The 24,782-nt window shown below is 38.3% G+C and overlaps 1 protein-coding gene across 2 annotated transcripts in view; it reads left to right on the plus strand.

The window, feature by feature from the left end:
• Arhgap6 (Rho GTPase activating protein 6) overlaps positions 1 to 24,782 on the plus strand; it is a 505,314-nt gene that overhangs the window by 207,265 nt on the left and 273,267 nt on the right. The window contains exon 1 of one of the 2 annotated variants that reach the window (XM_075957615.1): positions 14,355 to 14,424. The exons of the other annotated variant lie outside the window; for it this stretch is intronic. The gene's annotated coding sequence lies outside the window, so the exon portion shown is untranslated. Of the gene's footprint in view, positions 1 to 14,354; positions 14,425 to 24,782 lie in introns of those variants that run through there. 2 annotated transcript variants of the gene reach the window in all.

The following is a 24,782-nucleotide window of genomic DNA, read 5'->3' on the forward strand; positions in this document are numbered from 1 at the left end:
GAAGTCAGGGATGGTAATGCCTCCAGACAATCCTTTATTGTATAAGATTGTTCTGGCTATCCTGGGTTTTTTGTTCCTCCATACAAAGTTGATTATTGTCTTCTCCAGATCTGTGAAAAATTTTGATGGGATTTTGATGGGGATTGCATTGAATCTATAGATTGCTTTTGGTAGAATTGCCATTTTTACTATGTTGATCCTCCCAATCCAAGAGCAAGGGAGGTCCTTCCATTTTCTGGTGTCTTCTTCAATTTCTTTCTTCAAAGACTTATAGTTCTTGTCGAATAGGTCTTTCACTTCCTTGGTCAGGGTTACCCCAAGATATTTTATGCTATTTGTGGCTATCGTGAAAGGTGATGCTTCTCTGATTTCCCTCTCTGCTTCCTTATCCTTAGTGTAAAGGAAGGCAACTGATTTTTTGGAGTTGATCTTGTATCCTGCCACATTACTAAAGGTGTTTATCAGCTGTAGGAGTTCTTTGGTAGAATTTTTGGGGTCACTTATGTATACTATCATATCATCTGCAAATAACGAAAGCTTAACTTCTTCCTTTCCAATACAAATCCCCTTGATCTCCTTATGTTGTCTTATTGCTATTGCTAGAACTTCAAGCACTATATTGAAGAGGTATGGAGAGAGTGGACATCCTTGTCGTGTTCCTGATTTTAGTGGGATGGCTTTGAGTTTTTCTCCGTTCAATTTAATGTTAGCTGTTGGCTTGCTGTAAATAGCTTTTATTATATTTCGGTAGGATCCTTGTATCCCTATTCTCTCCAAGACCATATCATAAAGGGGTGTTGAATTTTGTCGAATGCTTTTTCAGCATCTAATGAAATGATCATATGATTTTTTTCTTTCAGTTTATTTATATGGTGGATTACATTGATAGATTTACGTATGTTGAACCAGCCCTGCATCTCTGGGATGAAGCCTACTTGATCATAATGGATAATTTTTCTAATGTGTTCTTGGATTCGGTTTGCCAGTATTTTGTTGAGGATTTTTGCGTCGATGTTCATGAGTGAGATTGGCCTGTAATTCTCTTTCCTGGTTGAGTCTTTGTGTGGTTTTGGTATCAAAGTAACTGTAGCTTCATAGAAGGAGTTTGGTAATGACCCTTCTGTTTCTATATTGTGGAATACATTAAGGAGTATAGGTATTAGCTCTCCTTGGAAGTTCTGGTAGAATTCCGCATTGAAACCATCTGGTCCTGGGCTTTTTTTGGTAGGGAGGTTTTTGATAACCTCTTCTAATTCTTCGTGACTAACAGGTCTGTTTAGATTGTTCACCTGGTCCTGGTTCAACTTTGGTATATGGTATTTATCTAAAAAAGTGTCCATTTCTTTTATATTTTCCAATTTTGTGTTATACAGGCTTTTGTAGTAAGATCTAATGATTCTCTGAATTTCCTCTGTGTCTGTGGTTATGTCCCCCTTTTCATTTCTGATCTTATTTATTTGTGTGTTCTCTCTCTGTCGTTTAATTAGTTTGGATAGGGGTTTGTCGATCTTGTTGACTTTCTCCAAGAACCAGCTTTTTGTTTCATTGATTCTTTGGATTGTTTTCTGTGTTTCTATTTTGTTGATTTCGGCCCTCAGTTTTATTATTTCCAGTCTTCTACTTCTCCTGGGCGCGTCTGCTTCTTTTTTTTCTAGAGCTTTCAGGTGTGCTGTTAAGTCCCCAATGTATGCATTCTCCGTTTTCTTTAAGTGGGCACTTAGTGCTATGAACTTTCCTCTTAGCACTGCTTTCATTGTGTCCCATAGGTTTGAGTATGCTGTCTCTTTATTTTCATTAAATTCAAGGAAGACTTTAATTTCTTTCTTAATTTCTTCCTTGACCCAGGTGTGGTTCAGTAGTTGACTGTTCAGTTTCCATGAGTTTGTCGGCTTTCTGTGGGTAGCATTGTTGTTGCCTTCTAACTTTAATCCGTGGTGATCAGATAGGACACAGGTGGACACTGATATTTTTTTGTATCTGTGGAGGTTTCCTTTGTTTCCAAGTATGTGGTCAATTTTTGAGAAGGTTCCATGAGCTGCAGAGAAGAAGGTATATTCTTTCCTATTTGCGAGGAATGTTCTATAGATGTCTGTTAAGTCCATTTGCTTCATTACCTCCAATAATTCTCTTAATTCTCTATTAGGTTTCTGTCTGATTGACCTGTCCCTTGGAGAGAGAGGTGTGTTGAAGTCTCCTACTACTAGTGTGTGTGGTTTGATGTCTGCTTTGAGTTCTAGTAATATTTCTTTTACATAAGTAGGTGCTTTTATATTGGGGGCGTAGATATTCAGAATTGAGACGTCATCCTGATGAATTGTTCCTGTTATGAGTATAAAGTGACCATCTCGGTCTCTTCTGATTGAATTTAGTTTGAAGTCAGTTTTGTTAGAAATTAATATGGCCACACCTGCTTTTTTCTTAGGACCATTTGCTTGAAACACCTTTTCCCAACCCTTTACTCTGAGTAGGTGCCTGTCTTTGTGGTTGAGATGTGTTTCTTGCAAACAGCAGAATGTTGGATCCTGTTTTCGTATCCAATCTTTTAGCCTGTGCCTTTTTATAGGTGAATTGAGCCCATTAATATTAAGTGATATTAATGAGCAGTGGTTGTTTACTCCGGTTATTCTTATTGTTTTTGGTAGTAGAGATTGTGTGTCTCCCTTCTTTGAGATGTGCTGGTGACGAGTCACTAGATGCCTGGATTATTGTAGGCAGTGTTGGCAGTGTTGGATTCCTTGGGTTGTGATTTTCCTTCTATTACTTTCTGTAGGGCTGGATTTGTGGCTACGTATTGTTTAAATTTATTCTTATCCTGGAATGTCTTGTTTTCTCCATTGATAATGAACGATAGCTTGGCTGGGTATAGTAGTTTGGGTTTGCATCCATGGTCTCTTAGCTTCTGCAGTACATCTATCCAGGACCTTCTGGCTTTCATAGTTTCCATAGAGAAGTCAGGTGTAAGTCTGATCGGTTTACCTTTATAAGTTACTTGCCCTTTTTCCTTTGCAGCTCTTAATATTCTTTCTTTAACCTGTATATTTTGTGTTTTGATTATTATATGGCGAGTAGATGTTTTTCTTTGATCCAGTCTGTTTGGTGTTCTGTATGCTTCTTGAATATTTAAATGAATATCTTTCTTTAAGTTGGGAAAGTTTTCTTCCATAATTTTGTTGAATATATTTTCTGGGCCTTTGAGCTGTGACTCTTCTCCTTCTTCTATTCCTATTATTCTTAAGTTTGGTTTTTTTATTGTGTCCCATATTTCCTGAATGTTTTGTGTTGAGAATTTGTTGGCTTTGCTGTTTTCTTTGATCTGTTCGTTTATTTTCTCTATGGTGTCCTCAGCATCTGAGATTCTTTCTTCTATCTCTTGTATTCTATTGATTATGCTTGTTTCTGTAGACTCTGCTCGTTGACCTAGATTTTCCATATCCGGCTGGTCCTCAGTTTGTATTTTCTTCCTTGCCTTCATTTCAGTTTTCAATTCTTGAACTGTTTCCATTACCTGTTTGATCGGTTCATCTTGGTTTCCCAGGGTATCATGTACATATTTACTCATTTCTTCAAACTTTTTGTTATACTTCTCATCCATTTCTATAAGGGCATTTTTTACATGTTGTTTAACGGACTCTATTGCGTTCATAAAGTCAATTTTTTCCACTTCTTCTGTGTTATGTTGTTCAAATACTTCTGTTGTAAGATCCTTGGGTTCTGGTGTTTTCATGTTGTTTTTCAGATTATTGGGTGAGTTCTTGCCTTGGCGTCTGCCCATCTCCTCCTGTTAATCCTATCTAATGGGTCTTTTAAAAACCGGATCAGGTTTCCCTGCTGGCCCAGGGCTCCGCTTACAAAATGCCCTCGCTCTGTTTCCTGGTTCCTGCCGCCGGCCAAGAACCCTCTCACCCCTCCGAAGGGTCTTCAGGACAGGACCAGGCTCCCCGTTTGCCAGTGACCTGGCCAACCAAAGGCCTACCTCTTTGATTTGATTGTAGTAGGCTGATCTGCTCTCCTTATTGCATGCCTGACCCTGCAGCTTGCGTCTGCTGCCGTGCTGGTCTCCCAAAGCCTCTTCCTGAATGCGGTGTCGCTCCGCCGCGTCTGGCGCCGCTCCGCCTCTGTGCCTTTTTTTCTTTTTTAGACAAGCATAATTTGGTTTTTATCCTAGATCCCTGAGCTATCTAGTCTTAGGTTCTTGTTTACCAAAGTAGTGTAAGGTATTGTTTCTATCTCATGAAGTGGGCCTTATGTCAAATCAGTCATTGTAACTAGGCGGTGGTGGCGCATGCCTTTTATCCCAGTACTCGGGAGGCAGAGGCAGGCGGATCTCTGTGAATTCAAGGCCAGCCTGGTCTACAAGAGCTAGTTCCAGGACAGGTTCCAAAGCAACACAGAGAAACCCTCTCTTGAAAAACCTAAAAAAGAAAAAAAATCAGGCATTGTTTAGTTACTCCCACAAGCTTTGTGCATTGCCCTAGCATATCTTGCAGGCAGAACAGATGATAGATAAAGTGACTTGCTTGACACATTTATCTTTCTCTTGTGAGAGTGTATAGAGTATGTTCCTGTACAAAAAGACGGTAGAACATCGGGGTGGAGGTTATATGTAGGCACAAATTGACTCGTTCATGATCAATGAGTTGTGCAGGTGTTATTTTCAGCAATGGGGGCCTTGCTGTCAGTTTGTGGAGAGTAACCTATAGTCTTGGCAACAGCCTGGGTGGTTTGGAGATTCCCCATTGGACCCCTTTGACCAACAAACAACTCAATGAGATGCAACAGAAGCTTCATTTCGTGATAAGAGATGGCCACTTGAGACTGTCTTCTTATTATTTTGCATTTTCATTTAGATTGTCTTCATATATATGCATATTTTTTGTAATTAAGTTTCCAGTCTTAACTCCTCAAATGCCCCCTTAATTTTAGCTGTCTTTCCATGTATTCTCTCCCACAAACCCCCATCTCCCACTTGATATTTCCCATTCCATCCTCTCCAAACTAATCATAACTATTTACTCCATTTCTCTATTTAATGAGATATATCTGTTTCTCTACTCCATTATGCTATACTTATCCTCTGTGCTTTTATGGATTGTAGCTTGATTATCATTGTCTTAACAGCCAATATCCACATAATAAGCCAACATATACCATATTTGTCTTTCTGAGTCTGAGATAGATCATGATGATCTTTTTCTGATTCTACCTATTTGCCTGCAAATTTTATGATGTCACTTTTTAAAGGGGTGAGTTAACACTCCATTGTGTAAATGGACCACTTAGATTGTTTCTAATCATGAACACAGTTGAACAACTGTCTCTGTGGTAGTATGAAGCATCCTTGGGGGATATACCCAAGTGTCGTACAGCTGGGTCTTGTGGTAAGTCAATTCCCAATTTTCTGAGAAATTGTCATATTGATTTCCATAGTGGTTGTGAAAGTTTTTACTCCCACCAGCAGTGGAGGAGTGTTCTCCCTGCTCCACATCATCATCAGCATGGGCTGTCACTTGTGTTATTGATCTCAGCCATTTTGAGAGGTATAAGATGGAAACTCAGTGTTGTATTGATTTGCATTTCCCTGATGGCCAAGGATGGTAAGGAGTTCTTTAAGTGCTTCTTAGCCATTTGAGAATTGTCTGTTTAGATCTATACCCCATTTTAACTGGGTTATTTGCTTTCATAATATCCGGTTTCTTGAGTTCTTTATATATATTGGGTATTAGCCCTTTATCAGATGTTGAATTGGTGAAAATTTTTTCCCATTCTGTAGGCTATCACTTTGTCTGACTTACAGTGCAGTTTGCCTTACAGAAGCCTCTCAGTTTTATGAGGTCCCATTTATTAAATGACCTTGGTGCCTGTGCTAATGGCAAAGACAGAGCAGAGGAAAACAGTGGAAAAGCAGGCTCATAAATTGCCATGGATATCTCTTCTGCACTGAGAGTGTGGTTTCAGCCATACAGGACTTTAGTGGAAGTACCTAGGAGAGCCTAGCAAAACACTCAGAGGGATCTAACTTTTGCTGGTGCTATCCATGTTACCATACATATTTTGCTTTTAAAAAAATGGAAGCAACACCATCTCTCATCCTGTACAAAAATCAATTAAAAATGTGTCAAAGATGTCAGTTTAAGTCCTTATATACAGAAACTATTTAAGGAAATCATAGAGAAACACTGAAAGATGTAGGCAGAGACGAGTGCTTTCTGAAAAGGACTGCAGTAGCTGAAAAAAATAATCCTAAGAATTAACAAATGATATTACATGAAGTTAAATGCTTCTGTAGAGCAAAGGAAGCTATCAATGAGTGAATTGAAAGCCTATAGTAGGGGAGAGAATCTTTATATCTGACACAGGCCAGATATAAAAAAATATACAAAGTAACAAAATCCCAATTACTCAAACAAATAATAAAGTCAATGCATGTGCTAATGAAATGAACAATTTCTTAAAGATAAAGTACTGATGAACAAGAAGCATATGGAAAATGTGTGACATCCTTAGCTATCTGGGAAGTGCAAATTAAAACTATTTTGAGATTCTATCTTAGCCATAATTAGAGTGGCTATCATTTGGAGAAATAAATAACAAATTCTGGTGAGGGGAAAGAGGAATCCTATACACAGTTGATAGGAATGACATCATGGAGGTTTCTCAGTAAAAAATTGAAACTAGAGCTATCATATGGCCCAGCTATATCACTCCTGGTCTGAAAGACTCCAAGTCAGCACATGACAGAGACACTTGTACATGCATGTTTAATGTAGCACTCTTCACAATAGCCAAGATTCAAAACCACCAGCTTAGGTGTCCATCAACCGATGAATGGATAGAGAAAATGTGACATAGACGTTCTGTGCAAACAGAAGAAAAAAATTATGTCTTTTTCTGGTAAATGGGTAAAACTGGGCATTACTACATTAATACAAGCAAACCAGACTCAAAAAGACAAACAGTACATATTTTCTCTCATTTATGGGTCCTTGATTTATATGTATATATATATATGAATATATACACAATAACGTGTATTTGTGCTGAAATCAGAAGTGTTTAGTAGTAAGGAAATAATCTAGTAGGTGAGGGAGAATTTCTAGAGTACAGGATGGCAAGGAAGGTCAAAGAATATGCATTTGAATAAAAATGCCTTAGTAAAATTTATTGTTATGTATAATGAGTGCACATCAGTCAAAATGTAAAACTTGAGAGTAAATGCATTACAGAGCTCTTTCTACATGGCTTGTAAATATGAATCCCATACTGTTGAAAACTTGGTAGTTGATTTGAGACCTGCGCATCTCATATCTCATTGGAAAAACTCAATTGATTCATTTGTCCCAAATCATCAAACAGCACAGCTGCAATATTTTCTTCTTGGTTAAGTCACTCCACTACAGAATCACTGCTACATTCTTCTTGTTTTGGTCCTTTATCACAGCTGAGATAAATTTGGAAAGTGATTTCAGAGGTTGGGAAGAATGAAACACAAGGACGCCATTACTACTCTGTACAAATAAAGCAAAGGTCATTTTCCCACATCATCCTGAGGCTTGATGTTAATCTGGGACAAACCCAGTTGGATATTTTTTGTGAAGGAAGCACTGCTGTGGGGGGTGGGGAGATGCAGCAGCACCCTTTGACCCAGATGTGACTCAGCTCAGGTCATCGCTCTTTTCTTCAAATCTCAGGAAGAATTAGCTGCGTGCAATTTTCAAAGTTGGGGCGTCTTTAAAAGCAAACAACTGTTTTCTAAAAGAGCAAGAAGGAAATGTTCCACCTCCTATGCGCTAAAAGGCCAGGAGACACTGTTATTTTCTGTGTGACTCTAGTTCCTTTTGTGTATCTTAAATAAAATATTTCTAGGAAAATATGAAAAATATTCACCCTAAATTAAGAAAGTAGCTTTGTGTTAATTTCCATCTTGGCAAGCTGGCAACTGAGTAGAGAAAATATTTTGACACCCAGAGATGCTACTGTCTCACCTCTAACTGCCCTCCTGGCCCTGGGTGTCTGAAAGGTGTCATTCCTGGCTCTTTCTGGTCAGACCTGATCTATTTCTCTTTGACAGTGGTTTCTGGTTCTTGTCCAACAGAGCCTGCATCAGAAAAGCTTTGGTGGCTGCAGGAATCTAAACTCTAATCACATTTTTCAGCTTCATCCCTCACCTATGAGACAGGAATGTTGTTTCTTTTGATAAGGTTCTGCTGAGCTGTCCTGTCCACAAGATAATTTGGTTGTTTCGTCATCCTTGAAATGTACTTTCAAGGCCTGACTGTGATATTAAAGAAGCAATCTGTATTTTGGGAAGGTCTGGGGAAAGAACATTTAGTGAGACAAGTCTGCCCATCCCATTGCCTCATTAATACAGCAGCCATTTAATCAGCAAGACATCTTTGAGCTGCTCTTATGTGCCTGGAAAATGTGCTGCTCATTCAGGATAAAGATGTTGAAAGCACAGGTATGCCCTGCATTCAGCTAGGTAATAGGCAGAGACCAGCACAGACAGTACTTTCCGTCTCTCTCATTTCATGACCATGCCCCATTTTACTTCTGATATTTTTTTCTACAACTCTTATACTTAATCGTCCCCAGCTATTTCTCTTGACTTCTTACTCTTCCCTGACTATGTTGGTTATTTCTTCCTGAGAGTCTGATGACCTGGAACTGGGCCGACTCCCCACACAGCAGTCCCCTCTCTGTGTGTTTCCTGACTCATGCGATTTAATTGGATCATGTGATCAGTTGTGCAGCACAGTGTTTAAGAGGTAGCTATGCATATTCTTCCTTGGCCAAGGTGGTAAATGACTCTCTGGCTTTGTTTAAATCTTCTTTGGGACATAGTCATTTGAACTGTTCTCTCCCGGTGGCAGTGCATGAGCAACCAAAAGAAACAGAATTCCCCCCAGATTTGAATAAAATCTGCAGGGACACTGAAAATTAGTTCCTCTGGATCAAGCCACTAAACTTCCCATGGTCAAATCATCACCCCAGTAGAAACTTAACTGACAGTGTTTTAAAAGACTCATTTGTATTGAATAGAAACTACTGTCACCATTTCAGAAATGAGGGTACAGAGGCACATAGAAGCAATGACTTGCTGATAAAATTGATGTAAAATACTTGGATTAAACCAAAGGAAGTACAGTGAAAACTTTGCGCAGGGGGAAACTTCTCTGTGGTGATACATACAGCATAATCTCAATGAAAATTAGTAGCATAGATTCCGTTTCCATAGCTGCACAACAGTACCACAGCCAGTGAAAGAAAATGGCATGCATGTGTTATTCCACAGCATCTTTGTCAGGAATTCGGGCATACCCAACTGGATCCTCTACTCAGCATCTTAAAGATGGCACCATTGAGAACCTGAGCTCGGAATCCTTTTGTAAGAATTGTAGCACGGACTGAATTTAGTTCTTTGCCATTGAGAACTTGAGCTAAGGTGCCTTTTCCTAAGGCCCCTGTCCTACTAACTGAACTAGGGACTTTACTTAGCCTCGGGAGGACCTCAAAGTTCATTGTCATGTGGCTATCTCACAGTTGCTTTCAGAATATGGAACTTTACTTCTCCCAACCAAGAAAGCGAATCAAGTCAACTGTCATTTTTTTTTCTTTTTGTATAATATGAGATCATTATAGGAATGGCATCCCATAACTTTGGCCATGTAAGAAAACTCAGTCAAGGGAGAGTCTGTCCTGCTTTTTTCATGGCCCATCCATATTATAGAAAAGGGGCAATACCAATGTGCTAAAGGAAGGGGATCTTGGGAGACATCGTATAATTCTGTACGCAACAACAAGAGAACAGAAAAGAAGCTGTTTTACCTTGTAGTTAGTCAAATTCTTTGACTATTTACTCTTTTAATTTAGAACCGAGACTTGAAGTCTATGAAGGGACACACTGAATGTTCTATATAAGTTGTGTGTCAAGTAAAAGTGAGAAACTTAAGAGAAATCACAAAAATTGTGGTTACCATAAGTTTGGAACATGGCTAAGTATAAATAGATGCGCAGATTGAAATTAGGTTGATGACACTTCCTACATTGTTCTTATTTATTTATTTATTTATTTATTTATTTGGTTTTGGGAGAGAGGGTTTCTCTGTAGTTTTGGAGCCTGTCCTGGAACTCACTTTGTAGACCAGGCTGGCCTCAAACTCACAGAAATTCACCTGCCACTGCCTCCAGATTGCTGGGATTAAAGGCATGCGACACCACTGCCCAGCTCTTCTTTCCTCATTTTTTTGTTTTTTGCATTGTTCTTTTTACTTGGGGTTGTTTAGCATATTTGACGTCTTTATTTCCATCTGAAATTTAGGATTCTTTTATACTTCTGTGAGGATTGTCACTGGAACTTTTATGGGGATTGCATTGATTATGTAGATAACTTTAGATAATATAGCCATTTTCCTGATATTAATTCTGTCATATTATGAGCATGGGACAACTCCATATTCTTGTGTCTCCTTTAGTCTTTTAAGGTTTTCATTGTAAAGGTCTTTGGTTCCTTGATTAGGTTTACTCCAATAGGTTTGACTTTTTGAAGCTCATGGGAATGTGATTGTTTTTTGATTACTTTTCAACATGTTCATTATTAGTATATAGGAAAGTTACTGATTTTTATTTATGCTAGCCCAAGAAAGGACATGGAGAACTCTGGGATAAAAGATTAAAAAAATAAACCAACACCAGTAGAGGCATTTCATTTTCAATAAAGGTATGAGCAACATACAATAAAAAAGACAATCCTTTTAACAAATGGTGTTGGGAAAACTGAATACCCACATGTTAAAGAATGAAAGTAGATACCTGGTTCTTACCTCGTACAAAAATCATTTGAAACTGAATCAATGACTTTAACATTAGGCCTGAAACTTTAAAATTGCTCCAGGAAGACATACAGAAGCACTTCAAGATATAGGTACAGGCAAGAACCCTCTGGAAATATTTCCAGCAGCTAGGGAAATAAGAATTGATAAATGGGATTGCACGAAACAAAAGGCTTTTGAACAGTAAATGTAGCAACAGAGAGTAAAAAGGCAACCAGCAGAATGAAAGAAAAATTTTATTAGGTATATATCTGACAGGGGATTAATATCTAGACTACATGAAGAATTTGATCCACAAAAATACAAATACTGCAATCATTAAATGAGCAAAGGAAATGAACAGTGTTCTCACAAGATGAAATAGAGATGGCCACTATCTGAAAATGTGCTCAATACCATTAGCCATCAGGGAACTACAAACCCAAACTGCTTTGAGATTCCATCTCACTTTGGCCAGAATGCCTATGATTAAGAAAACAAGCAAAATGCAGGAGGAGAAGCTTTGTCCTGTCTCAACTGGATATGCCATCCTTTACTGACTCCCATGGGAGGTCTGCCCCTTTCTGAATGGAGATGAAGGAGAAGAGGATGGGGTGGCAGTAGAAGGCAGGTGGAGGAGTGGATGAGAGGAGAGGAGAGAGGGGAAACTTTGGTCAATATGTAAAATCAATTAAAAGTTTAATAAAAAACAAAACAAGCAAAACAAACGAACAAAAACAAATACATTTTAAAATGAGGATTGGGGTAAGGGAAGGATTCTGCATACTGCTGGTGGGAATGCAAAGTAGTTCAACCACTAGTGTGGAGGTTTCAGCAAACTAAAACTAGACAAGAAGTATAATAAAATCCTGTCATTTGTAATAAAATGAATGGAACTGTAGATCAACATTTTAAGCAAAATAAGCCATACCTAGAATTTTTTTTTAAAAAAAATCATTATCTCTTGTATATAGAATCGGTATTTAAATGTAAAAATCAATATTACATGAAAATAGAAGGAGGATAATGAAGGAAGAGGTCTAAAGGGAGCTGACCGAGGAGACTTGGGGGAGGAAGACAAAGATCCAAAGTCTTAAACTATTTGTAGAATGTATGTGACTTTTCTAAGCATGCATGTGTGCAGACACATGTGACATGAAATCAGAACAGGAATGATTTAGAGGAAAGAATGGAAACCAGCAAGGGGAGATTGGAGAAGGTGCAATGATGAAAGTATACAAATTGTACAAGGAACCCATTATTTTATATGTTAACACCCCCACTAATATATAATTAAAACAGAAGGACAAATACAGCCTGTAATGTCATTATACACATGCAACATGCAAAATAGCGGGTTGGTTATTTACTTCAGTTTTATCATTTCAAAAGCAAGAGAGAATAGAATATATCTCCAAAATGTCTCTGAAATTCAATTTTGTTAATATACAATAAACCTGGGGTCTGGAGAGATGGTTCAATGGTTAAGGGAGCTTATTGCTTTAACCAGAGGACCCAAGTTCAGTTTCCTTTAAAGATATTAATTGGCTCACAACAGTCTGTAACTCCAACTCCAGGAGATACGTTGCCTCTGACCTCCACAAGCAGCTCCACTATTATGCACATACCCACATGCCAACACACACACCTACACATAATTTCAAGTCATGAAAAATATATTTTACAAAAATAGGCCTAAATGGTGCTTGACACATTTTTTTTTAATGATTAGTGCAATTTAATCAAATTATAAAGCAACTACATTTTTGAAGTTGGCTACTTGGAGATACTTAATGTATGTGAAACTATATTGGTGTCTCTGCATCTATGGCTTATCTTTTACTTAATCTTGTTTTGAACATACTGTTTGTTTTCTTTTTCAAATTGAAGGATTGCGACAGTCTAAGGTTGAATTATTATTATGTCTCCCACAGCTCAGATTGTCATTGGCATTTGAGGGCTGTTTGGTTTTGTTTGGTTTGGTTTACCAACAACAGCTTTTAATTTTAGGTATGTGCATCGTTGTTTTATGCATAATGCTATTGGCCCCATACTAGACTAGACTGTATTACAACACAAAGTTTTATGTGCACTGGGAAATTTTTTAAAAAAATAACAATTGACTTTACCATTATGTTTACTTTATTTCAATGATGAACCAATTGATAAGTCTTAGATATGTCTAGATGCTCTTCAGTCTCAATCTCATTGAGACCTGCTCTGATGACTTCCTTTGATGCCATTTGTTTCGATTCTCCTCATCCCACTTTTTTCGTTCCTGGTGCTTCAATATCCTGTTCCACTTTTTATTTTCTCTTAGTATATCACAGTCTGACATCCAAAATATTTGCATATCATACTTACTCTTAATCATCTACTTCTTATTATTATCAGGCAACCTCCATGGGGCTAGGAATTGTTATGTAATTTTATGGCTGTATCTTGAACTCTTAGAAAACAACTATTAGATAAATTGTAGCTTGCCAGGAGATACATAGACAGTTGACACAACTTTAAAACATACACTTTTGTCTATAGGATGCTATATGGGGCCTTCCGTGGGCAGATTTTCTGAGCTAGGCTTTATTGCCCAGCACTAGTAACCCACAAGTAATTTGTATGCTTACCTACATTGGGCTTTTGATTTATTTCCTTATGCCAAGCAAATTCCTCATTTTTCCCCTGTTGCATTTCAAAGTATGAGAGTGGCAAGACGCCGAGGCATATTTCTGAAGGATGAGCTCATTTCCTGGCCTGGAAGCCTTGCTAAAGTCTTCAGTAAATCTATTGAATGTATTGCAGAAGGTTGGACTCCATCAACTTTATGATTATCTTCTTTTAAGCCAACTAAGAAACCAGAAGAAATAAGATTTGTGTCATCAAAATAACACTGAATCAGAAACTGTCCTGTTAGAGAGGAAAGATGGTTTTTACTTTTTCATTAACATTTTTAAGTTAAAATTTAGTTTTTTTTTACTGCATGCTGTGTCTATGGGCATGCACACACGGAGGTCAGATAACAATTCGCATTAAGTCAGTTCTTTCCTTCCACCGCGTCTGTTTTGGGGATTGAACTCAAATCTCCAGACTTGGCCACAATCTTGTCACCTTCTGAGCTGTCTTGACAGCCCAAGATTATGCTTTCATACTAAGATATTGCATATCAAATATGGTTTCTTTCTTCTACTTTGGAGGACAAGTCCACCTATCACATAATAAAGTTTTTATTCATAGACACTGGAAATTCAGGTGGATTCATTTCTTTATCTGTCTTGGTACAGGTTTCCCAAAATTATGCATGACAACAGGAATTGAAAGCAGGAATTTTGTTTGGGAGACAATCCTAGTACCACACTGAAAGAATATGGAGATGAGACAGACACAGGAGGAAAGCCAATATGGGTATTAGTGAGTCTGTGCTCTGTGGCTTACTGGGACTCAGTTCTCCTGAGTCTGCATAAATTGTACGCTGAAAATATATCAGCGAGAAATAATGATACAGGGGCATTTATGTCACCTTCTGGAATCTTTCCTGCACCCTGCACTTCTAGCCTACTCTGTGCAGAGGATCCAGCACACGCCTCTGGCCAGACACTGCACTGGAAGAAGACTTGAGGTAAGTTTGTTCGCTATCCGGTTTAATAAAAGAGAATGTCTCCCTTGGGGACAAAGGTTAAGCAGGGTTGCCACCTGTTATAAGATTTCAGTTCCCTAACGTCAGGATTCATCACATGTAATAAAATCCATGAGCATGTGAGTAGCCGTTGCTAGATCTTCAGGTCACTTTGTAGCGAATGAAGAAAACGATAAAACTCTGACTTTGCTATTGCAGTGAACAACTGTCCTTTCGTCTCTGATTCAGGTGTCTCATATCTTTGCTGGTATCTGTGAAACCATAACAGGATGACTTGCTGACTCATAAGCAGGGTCAAATCTCAGACCTTTCTCGTCTTTGGGAGATATCAAGGTGGAACCCAGGGCCTGTGGATAGGTTTCTAGCAGTACTTCCATTGTTTCGCCCTCTTAATAATGGTATTAATATCAAATCTCTATTTCCTTCTATATATTTCATTGAACACCAAAGTGTATCATTGCATTCCTCTATGTACTACCAGTCCCGTTTTAAGAATAAGAACAAAATATTGGGGGAGGGGTAGCCTATGTGCATAAACCCATTTATTGCTCATTGAATACTCATTCAGTCTTTGATTTTTCAAGTTTCAGAAAACATTTCCATCTTGAAATATAACATCTATATTAGATGTTGAACATAGCTATTATTTTTTATTAAATTGTGCCAAATAGTTAGGAAATGCTTAGGTTTGGAATTTGTAACTAGAGTTTGATGTTTGTGTTTTCATACTAAAATGGTTTACAGCAAATATTATTTCCTGCCTTTGTTGGGGCAAAGTCTATTGATCACATAGTAAAAATGTCAGTCCTAAACACGAGAAATGATGAATGATTGAGCATGGATTTCTTTGTTTGACTTTGTATAGGTTTTCCAAAGTATACCATGACAATAGGTATGTTTCTGTTTTCAAGCAGTGCTCTTACGCTCTGTGGCAAGCAACAAAAGGTCATTTGGGTCTAGATGCCTGAACTATTTCTGCCCTAGACTCTGCCCTAGTCAACTTGATTGGGTAGTTGAAATTCTTCATTCCAAGATGCCAAGGTCTATAACAAAATTCTGATCTGCTTTGAAGTTTTCTTTGTCCTTTCCATTGTCCTTGTGACAGTTCCTTAATGCCACGAGGTAGTACAATTCTCTCTGCCTGTCTTTTTTTTTTTCTTTCAAGTGGCCATTCTTGATCACTTTCTAATTAACTTCCATGACCAATAATCAATAGGGAATTTGATTACAATGTTAGCAAATCCACAAAACTTAAGAAACATTGACATCCTTATTATTTTTTGGTATTCATGTGCAGGAACATAGTATTTTTTCTCCCTTTTCTCTGGGTATCTCTTGTTTTGGTTTTGATTTTTCGAGAAAGAGTTACTCTGTGAAACCCTGGCTTTCCTGAAACTTACTATGTATTCCAGGCTGGCTTCGAATTCTGAGATTTGCCTGCTTCTGCCTCTGCCTCCCTAGTGCTGGGACTAAAAGCCTGTACCAACCCTGCCCAGCCTGAGTATCTTTTAATATTCAGAAACATCTATATCTCCTAGTTAAAAGTCTTATATATTTTGATACTTTAAAGATTACACATGATTCTAAAATTATAAAAGGCATGATTTCTAATATTATAGTTTACCACTGATGGCTGAAAGATTATAGAAATTCCATTTGGTTTTTTCTATCGAAACAGCTGAACATTGGTGCTAACTTCAGAACTGCTTGGAGACTATGACGACGGATCAGAATTTTCAAAGAGTTTCCTGTATTTCATGCCTTCTGATTCTTCCATAGCAGGCAGTAGCCACATCTTAAGAAGTTAGAAAATAGATCTCAAGATTTTAAGTGACCTGCCGTACATGCTGAATGATTAATGTAGAAAAAGCTAGGTTTTCTTATTTTTAATTCATGTAGCCCTCTGTCTCCTAAAATCACCGTCCTTAAAAAGGAGTTGAAAGCTATAGCTAGGGAGATGCCAGCATCATGAGGGTAGATGGAAAAGAAGAAAATAATTCCAGTTGCTATGTGAACATCAAAATAGCACAAATCAGCCAAGTCTTGATTTATTTGCCATAGGGACTTAAAAATGCTTCCCCCTCCCCCAGTTTTTTTCCAGGTCGCAAGGTTCCATATCATTGCTATATTTATTAACTGTACCATCTCAGTTTTGTGCCAATGCTACTAAGATAAAGAAGTCGTTGGTTATATTGATATGAGTGTGATCAGATCACCTGCTACTGTTCTGGGTGGTTACTTTGTAAGTTGTAGGAACTGGCATTAGCAGCTCTCCTGTGTCTCCCAATGCTTTACAGGATGACAAATAGGTCACCAAAGAGTCTAGTGCTGTTCTAGCAGCCATTATTTCCAGTGGAAGAGCACGATTTCTTTTGTCTTCATTATGCAGAATCTGCTAAAGTACTTTAGATTTTGGAACCGGGAAGAGTATATCCCATTTCTTTCTGTGGTTATTTTCAAAAGACGACCTGGAAAGCAAGTGATGGAATTTCCATTTGGTAAACATAGGAGTTTCTTCCACCACCTTGGAGAATGTGTTTCGTTTTCCATGTCCAGTCAATACATTGGATTTTGCCTAGTTGACAATCAAGGAATATAGTCCAGGAAACTCGTGTGAAAGCAAGTGTTGTTTTCCATGTTTATAATAAAGATTTGATGAATCTCCACATGTGCTAAAAAAATGTGAATAAGACCATCTAACTATTCCAACTAAGGTAATTCACTATTGACCCATGAGCTGAGATGGTTCCAACCATGAGAGAGAAAAAAAACTGCATTGAGGATTGCATTCTGAATAATTAATTTTTACATAATTTCTGGCCTGTGTCATGAGGTCCTTCCCATGGCAAGGTAGACTAAGAAATTCTCCCTTCCCAGATTACTCCTCCATAGAACCATCTGCTTCACATGGAAATGGAAACCGAGGATTTGCAAGTAGGACTTCCAGCTGTGAGTGGCTATCCCATCACTAAATGAAACAGCATAAGCCTAATCAACTCCAAAACCTGAAAACCACATTCCTTGATTCTTGCCAGTGCAAGCCCACGTGGAAATTCACTATAGGAAAGCCTCTAATGAATTCAAATACCAGATCGTTGGAAAGCCGCCTCAAGGGGGAAAAGGGCTTTTTTTCTTATTCAGGTAGTTATTTTCTTTAGAAAAAAAAATGATACTCTCTGCTTATTCAAAGTAAAAAGAAAATGAGATGTCCCTTGTCTTTTTGCTCTGCTGCTACTGCTCCAAGGAAAGTCTTTAAAAGCTTCTATTTCACAAGTGCTTTTATACAAAATGAGCTTCATCCTGGCAGGCTCCACGTGAAACTGGTAATTCTCGAAATGAACCTTCAAGACTGGACTCTTTAGTGTCTGGGACAGCATGAAACAGAGCCAATGAGAAAAGATGAAATAACACCTGGGGTGTAAACAGCCCCAAGCTTTCTCAGAAGATATACTATTAACCTGTCTTGACATATGAACATTCCCGAAAACAAGAGCTGACATAAAACTTTGCTTACTCTTCTCTGGAATATACAAAACAAGTAGATTTTTGAGCATTATACTTTAAAAGGGATTGGAGTCGATCATGTAACTCATGCAGCTTAGTTTTGAAGAGTTGAAAACTCCTCTCGGCTTCACCAGAAGCAATTTTTGAAACAAGTAAAGCCTTCTACATGAACTTCTTCAGGATAGCAAAATGTTCAAAAAGAAGAAATGCTACATGCAGTGTTCTCTTTCTTCTCCCATCTACTATGCCCAAACTCCACGACTAGACCCTAAGTATCTCTCAAGTACTCAGAAATCTCAAGAACCAGTTTTGCATGGTTGAGTTCCCCATGGAAGTCAGAGCATACTGAAGCTGGGCCAGCTAAAAAAAGATGTTTGTTATTCTGAAAGGGAAATATCTAGGGGCAGCCTTAAAATTTGTGACACACACACACACACACACACACACACAGTTGCTGCACATCGACGTGAACTTGGAGCTTTCCTCCTTCTGTGGCCTACATGGCCCAAATGTAACTTGTTCCCATCCTTTTAAAACCCAACTGGTGTAAACTTATTTTGCACAGAGGCTTTGTCAGGGCTTAGAAGCATCTTTAACCTAACCTTTGGAGTGCACCAGTGAGGAGTAACTTTAGAGATCTTGGCAGTGACAGCTTTGCAAAGAAATAATTGTCAGACTCACTTAGCTTCTGCGTGGTTTGCTTTGCTGTTTCTCTTAACAACTCAGTGGGCTTCCTGGCTTGGACAGGCCCCAAAAGACTAGTCATGGGGGAAGTTCTTATGTGGAGATGCCTGCTTCCATGACAGAATCTCCCTAGAGCAAAACTCTGATTCACTAGCATGCTTCTTGGATGAGTGCAACATTGAATATTTAAAAACTGGAATATAGATGGTTTGTTGTTTAGAGGTATCTTTCTGAATGGAAGTGGTTGCAAAATATCCATTAATATCACATCTGGAATAAAAGTCTAATATGTCACTTTTCTATCTTATGGCATTTAACCCCTGGACAAATTTCTGGATATTTATTTTTGTCAGATTATGTCTATAAAATTATTGAATAAACTGTCAAACATTATAGAAACATGATGTGCTATTCTAGGATACCATATGCCTAGCACAGAGCAGATAGTATTTCTTTTTTTAAAAAAAGATTTACTTATTATGTATATAACATTCCTTCCATGTCTGCCTGCATGCCAGACGAGGACACCAGATCGCATTATAGATGGCTGTGAGCCACCATGTGGTTGCTGGGAATTGAACTCAGGACCTCTGGAAGAGCAGTCAGTGCTCTTAACCTCTGACCCATCTCTCCTGCCCCCAGATAGTATTTCTTTAGTGGATAAATAGCATAGGCATTTTAAACATATCAATGGAACATGTAGGACTTCAGACCTTTTTTTATACCAACTTTTAATACCCTCCCAGAAAGTCTGGGTTTGGAGATAGTTTATATTTTCTTGCTTTTCTAATTCTTTGTGTGCGTTTCTTCTATTATGCTTTGATTTTCTTCTATTAAGTGTCAGGTGAAAGGTCCTCTCAATTCAACAGGAAGTGGTTTTCTCAGTTCAGTTGACTGGAATCTCCAGTCTAGCAACACACTTAGATATGCAAAATAATGCCATTGCAGTGGAGCAAATGATTGACAAGGGAGTTAGGGGGTCATAGAGAAAAGAAATCAGAGAGGTAACATGGTCACAAGGTGTAGAAGCTACTTCAGACAGAGGCGATTGCAAAAGCTGAGAGTCCAGATGAGTGGAGTTCTAAGCTCCCTGCATTTCACTTTTTGTAACCTTTACTTGTATTGCTGAATTGGCTTTCATTCTGAAGTGACATGAGCAATCTACAAAGCGCCCCCAGGGTTCTTGTATCTCCCTTGAGATGTTTTTTCAAATACGAAGCCCCCCTTTAGCTTGAAGAGTATGTGTGTCGTTGAAGCTTATCATCGTTAGTGATCAAGGTTTTCTTTCTTTAACTTCAGTGCTTGGACGCTTGGATTCCTCTGTTGAAGCAATTAGAAAATCAAGTCAGGTGGCACCAGGAGCCTGCACTGTGAACTCACAAGGGTAGAGGAAATACACTCTGGCTCTGTTGCTATGGCAACAAGTGGTTCCAGGATAGTTATGCTTTCCATTTGGGTAATTACGAACAAAAAGAAGAAAGAAACGAAGGCAATGTCATGGTGTTTGCCCTTCTGGTTGACAGCCTCCCGGAACGGGTAGCTACTACGATAAATCTTCTTTGAGACTCCATGTGACCTTGGCTTTAGAACTACACGTGCTGTGTGTGGTGTACGGGGTGTGTGTGCTGAGTGGGGTAGGTGATTTTTATTGGTTGAACTCTGCTGTACATATAGGTCCACTAGTGCGGATGTTTGAGTTTCTTGCCTGGCCTTTGAACCAGTGGTTCTCAACATGGGGTGAAAAGGTGGAGGAGGATTTTCTCTCCCGATAGGGCATCTGTAATGCTTTTAGATGTTTTTAGTTGTCACAACTGGGATGGGGAGTGCAAATGATATTGAGCAGGGAGAGGTCAGGTATACCACTAACCTTGCAATGCAGAGAATGAGCCCCACCAATGAACCTTTCAGCCCCAAATATTTATAGTGCTGAGACTGAGAAAAACCCTTGGAGCATGATTTCATGTTTTGGAATGGTTGCCATTCAGGAAGTAGTAATAGAGTTGTATATGCATATGATGCTGTAAAGGGGATTTCTTTACGTTTGTTCTTTCTTTTTTCCTTTTAGTTTTCTGTTGTGATTTCTGAGGGATTTTCAAAGATAGTTGATCTTGGAAAAATGTGGTTTCTAAAGGACTCATGGGGCAAGATCTTGCCAGGCAGGGATCATTTTGCAAGTATGATGAGTCAGAAACTTGACAAGGCTAGAGCCTTAATTTCAGGAAGAAATACCTATTGCTCCACTTTATGGTACTTGCTTAGTATTTAGCCTAGGTTACCAGAGTACATCTAAATGGTATCCTTATATTTAGTTTGAGAATCATATGTTAACAAGACTGCTAGACCAGTAAGTCTTTGTTTTAAAGAGTAGAATTCTGTCCTTCTCATAAGTTTGGAATTAAGCACACAAGAGATAGCAAAAGAAAACACACACACACACTTAGTATTTGTTCTAGAAAGGGTATTTTAACCATAAATCACTTACCATTTTCAATGCAAGTATCAGCTACATATTGACACACTTTTATCATTCTAGATAGATCTCTTACAAAGAAACAAGAGCAAGCTGCCTTCTTGGTGTCTGGAGGCCATTCTGATGACAACTGTGATATTGCACAGGTCTGGAATACGCTCATTCTTCAGCTATCGCTGTCAGGGTGAATTCCGCACCTTTCAGAAGGAAATGATACTGCAATTGCGTACATGTCTTCCAACGTTTTCCAGTGATACTGTGCAACTTGACAACCTGTCAGTCTTTTTCTCTCTCAGCCAAGGCTTCATGCCATGTTGTTCTACCGATGTTTTCTCCCAGATCTTCCCAAGGCACCAGTGCTCACTCATGTCAAGCAGAAATAAGCCCTCCTTAAATCTAAGTCCCTGGACTTTCATGCTCCCATCATGAAGACATGTTCCCCACACTGCCTGCTATATGCTGTGCCCCAGGGCAATATCTGTAGCACTACAATTCAGGAAGTTGCTTCCCCTTCTTTAAGAACCAAGTGAACGGACGAGATACATAGGGAAAACTAATGATAATATTTTATCCACGTACAGACGCCTCCAGAGGTTATCCAAGGCTGGCAGTGCACGTGGGCCTCTGAATGTTAGGGGAGGCATCACCAGAAGAAATGCCATTTCAGTGCTCGCCCATAAAAGCAAATCTGGCAAAGAAAGCAAAGGAAGAGGGATTTACACATGCAAACAATGGTTAATGTGGAGACTTTGAGGCACTCCCAAACAACACTCAGTGGCTGTCAGGATGTCCGCATTCCACTTGTAATGAGATGTAGTTAACTGAAACTGGCCTAGAGAGAGGGTAGTTCTATTATGGAGAGAGAATGCATGGATTGTGCTTGGGTAAGATAGAGTAGGGAGGGCAGTATGACCAGTGAAGAGATGGCTTGTAATGACATAACGGAGGTGATAGATTTAAGAGACTTCTGACACAGACCCATTGATGTTGGAACTTTTTGGACTAGGTCACAATGCTGATATATTGATTGACAGAAGCAAACGAAGGCTTGTGGAGGATCTGATTTACCAAAAATTTCATAAGCATCTTGTACCTCATCATCCAAGATAAGCATAGAAACTAACTTAAAATTAATCTGTTCCCTAGTTTCCTGTCTCCAAAGGACTAGGTCAAATTCTGGAATCATTAGGTGGCTTCTGGATTAGAAATTTCAATAAAGGTATACATTTCAGTGAAAAGGGCACTATAGGTAGTAAAATGGTGGTATAGGCAGTCTTTTTTTTTTCACATGACAAATTTGGGAAACTCATAGACTTCCTTTGTGAATTAAACTCCCATTGGCCTGTAGAACAATAGCATCCACTCTAGTTAGGCAGATAAAGAAGAATTCCTGGGAATCTGAGCTGGTTCTCCTGTGGGAAAGGAGATAGCATAAAGTGGTGCAAATAGAAAAGGAGATTTAGGAAGATGAGTGGAACCTAAGCTAAAAGCTGGAGCTCCTGAAAGTTTCTCTGTGATTGTGTCCAGTCTGCATATTTGTGCGTATTTTTTTTTTTTGCCAATGTACTTCACATCCATCACGAGGAAGGGGAGTGTGGTCTGATGTTGATTGGTAATCGACTTTGTTGAGTCATTGAAACAACAGATGGTTAGAACAGTTTCTGGAGCGAACCTTGGCATCCAGGCTAGAGAGAAAGGCGTAAGATTCAAGACAGCGCTGATTATCGGGAAGATAATCAAGACAAGAAAGGTTGAAAGTTATATTCGTAGGCTAGACTATTTGAATTGAAGGTTTCAAAATGAGAGTAGACACATGGGAAAGACTGGCCAAGTTGGCTTGAAGATCAAAGGCATTCCAATTGATCTGTAAAAATAAATGCAGAGAAACAGGTATTCCTTCTTCTTGTATTACTTTCTTCTGGCAGTCTCCTTTGGTTATAGACAGTTTCTTTGACATGAAGCCTGTCTTACAGCAATTTTAAGTATTTGATCATAGCTATATAGTATATTTTATCTCTATTGTTTACGACACTAACCATAGCAGATCAAAACATCCTTGCATCAAGAAATGTATATACCATCTAAATTCTTTATAGAAAATGCAGGATATTTATGCAAATTGCAGTGAATTTAAGCTAATGCTTTGTAGAGTAAAAATTTTTTAGAAAGAGTTTTTGCTAGAACTATAATTTCTTCCCTTTTGATTGTTTGCATATTTTGTTGCTAACTATGTAAAAAGCATTCTTTCTAATTATTAATTATATGTACAATGCTCCTGTGTAAAAATGTCCAGTAGAAGAGGTCCAGGGATCTAAGGCAAGGGTCAGTAAACTGTTTCTATAAAGGTTCAAAGAGTAAATAGTTTCAGCTTTTCAGATTGGAGAACTTGCCATAGCTATTCAGCTCTACTTTTATAGGTTGAAAGCAGATAGACAGTACATGAATGAGTTGTGGCTGTGTGCCAATAAAACTTTATTTATCAAAAACAGGCAATGGTTGGGTTTGGCCCAAAGGGTAATAATAAAATTCTCTAGCAGATTGTATCATTTTACACAAAAATCAAGTTCACATTTTAATAAATTTGCCTTTTCAATTTTGGCTTTTAAGCAACATGTAAATGATGATGACACATAGATGTTTCTAATTCCTGATGGGTTTATGTAAACCTAAGTGGTCTGAAATCATAGGCAATGGTTTGCCTTCTTAACTTACTCCTTGATGATCTACATACTTCCTCTCTACTCTAGGATCAAAGCAGAGTATCTTCCACTGCAGTATCATTTTCTTCTGGTTTGTTCAGAGCATTCTAGGAAAACTAATATTGCTTTGAAAAATTTGTTCCCAGATTTTAATTAGTATGTAACTGTTTATGATAAAATATGCCCTGACAAGAATAATCTCTGACGAGATCTTAAGAATCGATGTTGTTCTTATGATTTAGATGACATACTGAAATGGGAAGATATCTACAAATAAAATTTGCCCTAAAATGTCAAATCTAAATTATATGGGCTTTGATATATCCTGATTTATGTATTTATGATCAAGACCTACTCAATATACTCTCTAAACAGCCACTCTGAGATGGTTTGATGCTTCATTCGGGGATGAGAGTTTTTTTTTTTATTTTTAATTCACCAGTCATTCTTTGGAGTTAAATGTGTATACATTGGTCAAACAGGAACAGAATGGAATGTTAGCTTTCTGCCAACATCTCTTCTGGCTGCAAGAAGGTTTCTCAATTTTTTTTCTCTCTTCAACCTGAGTCACATAGACAATTTATCTGAAAAAAAAAAGGATCAAGGGAAAACCAACTGTCGAGAATAAAGAAAGCTTTTTGCATCCGTGTGAGTGCGTATTTGAAAGTAGACTGTAAGCATTATCACTCATCTTTCTGTTCACTGGAGAGGCAAGTTGCTAAACTCTTCCTTTGAAATGTGTTTGGATGGGATGGGCTTTATTTGGCTCATGCTTTGAATGTAGAGACCAGAAGTCATGACTTGCTTTTCTCACCCTCAGTGTAGAAAGGCTCTCTTGAGTTATCAAATAGGGTGACATGAAGAAAGTCATGTCCAAAGGCTCTTTCTCTTCCAGACGTACATCAATAACTTAGAGTTTGTTGAGAGCAATGAACCACAGAATGAAATCATCTAGACCATTTAGAAATATAACTTGAACATGT

This window comes from Microtus pennsylvanicus, chromosome X, assembly GCF_037038515.1.
Source record: "Microtus pennsylvanicus isolate mMicPen1 chromosome X, mMicPen1.hap1, whole genome shotgun sequence".
Classification (NCBI taxonomy): domain Eukaryota; kingdom Metazoa; phylum Chordata; class Mammalia; order Rodentia; family Cricetidae; genus Microtus; species Microtus pennsylvanicus.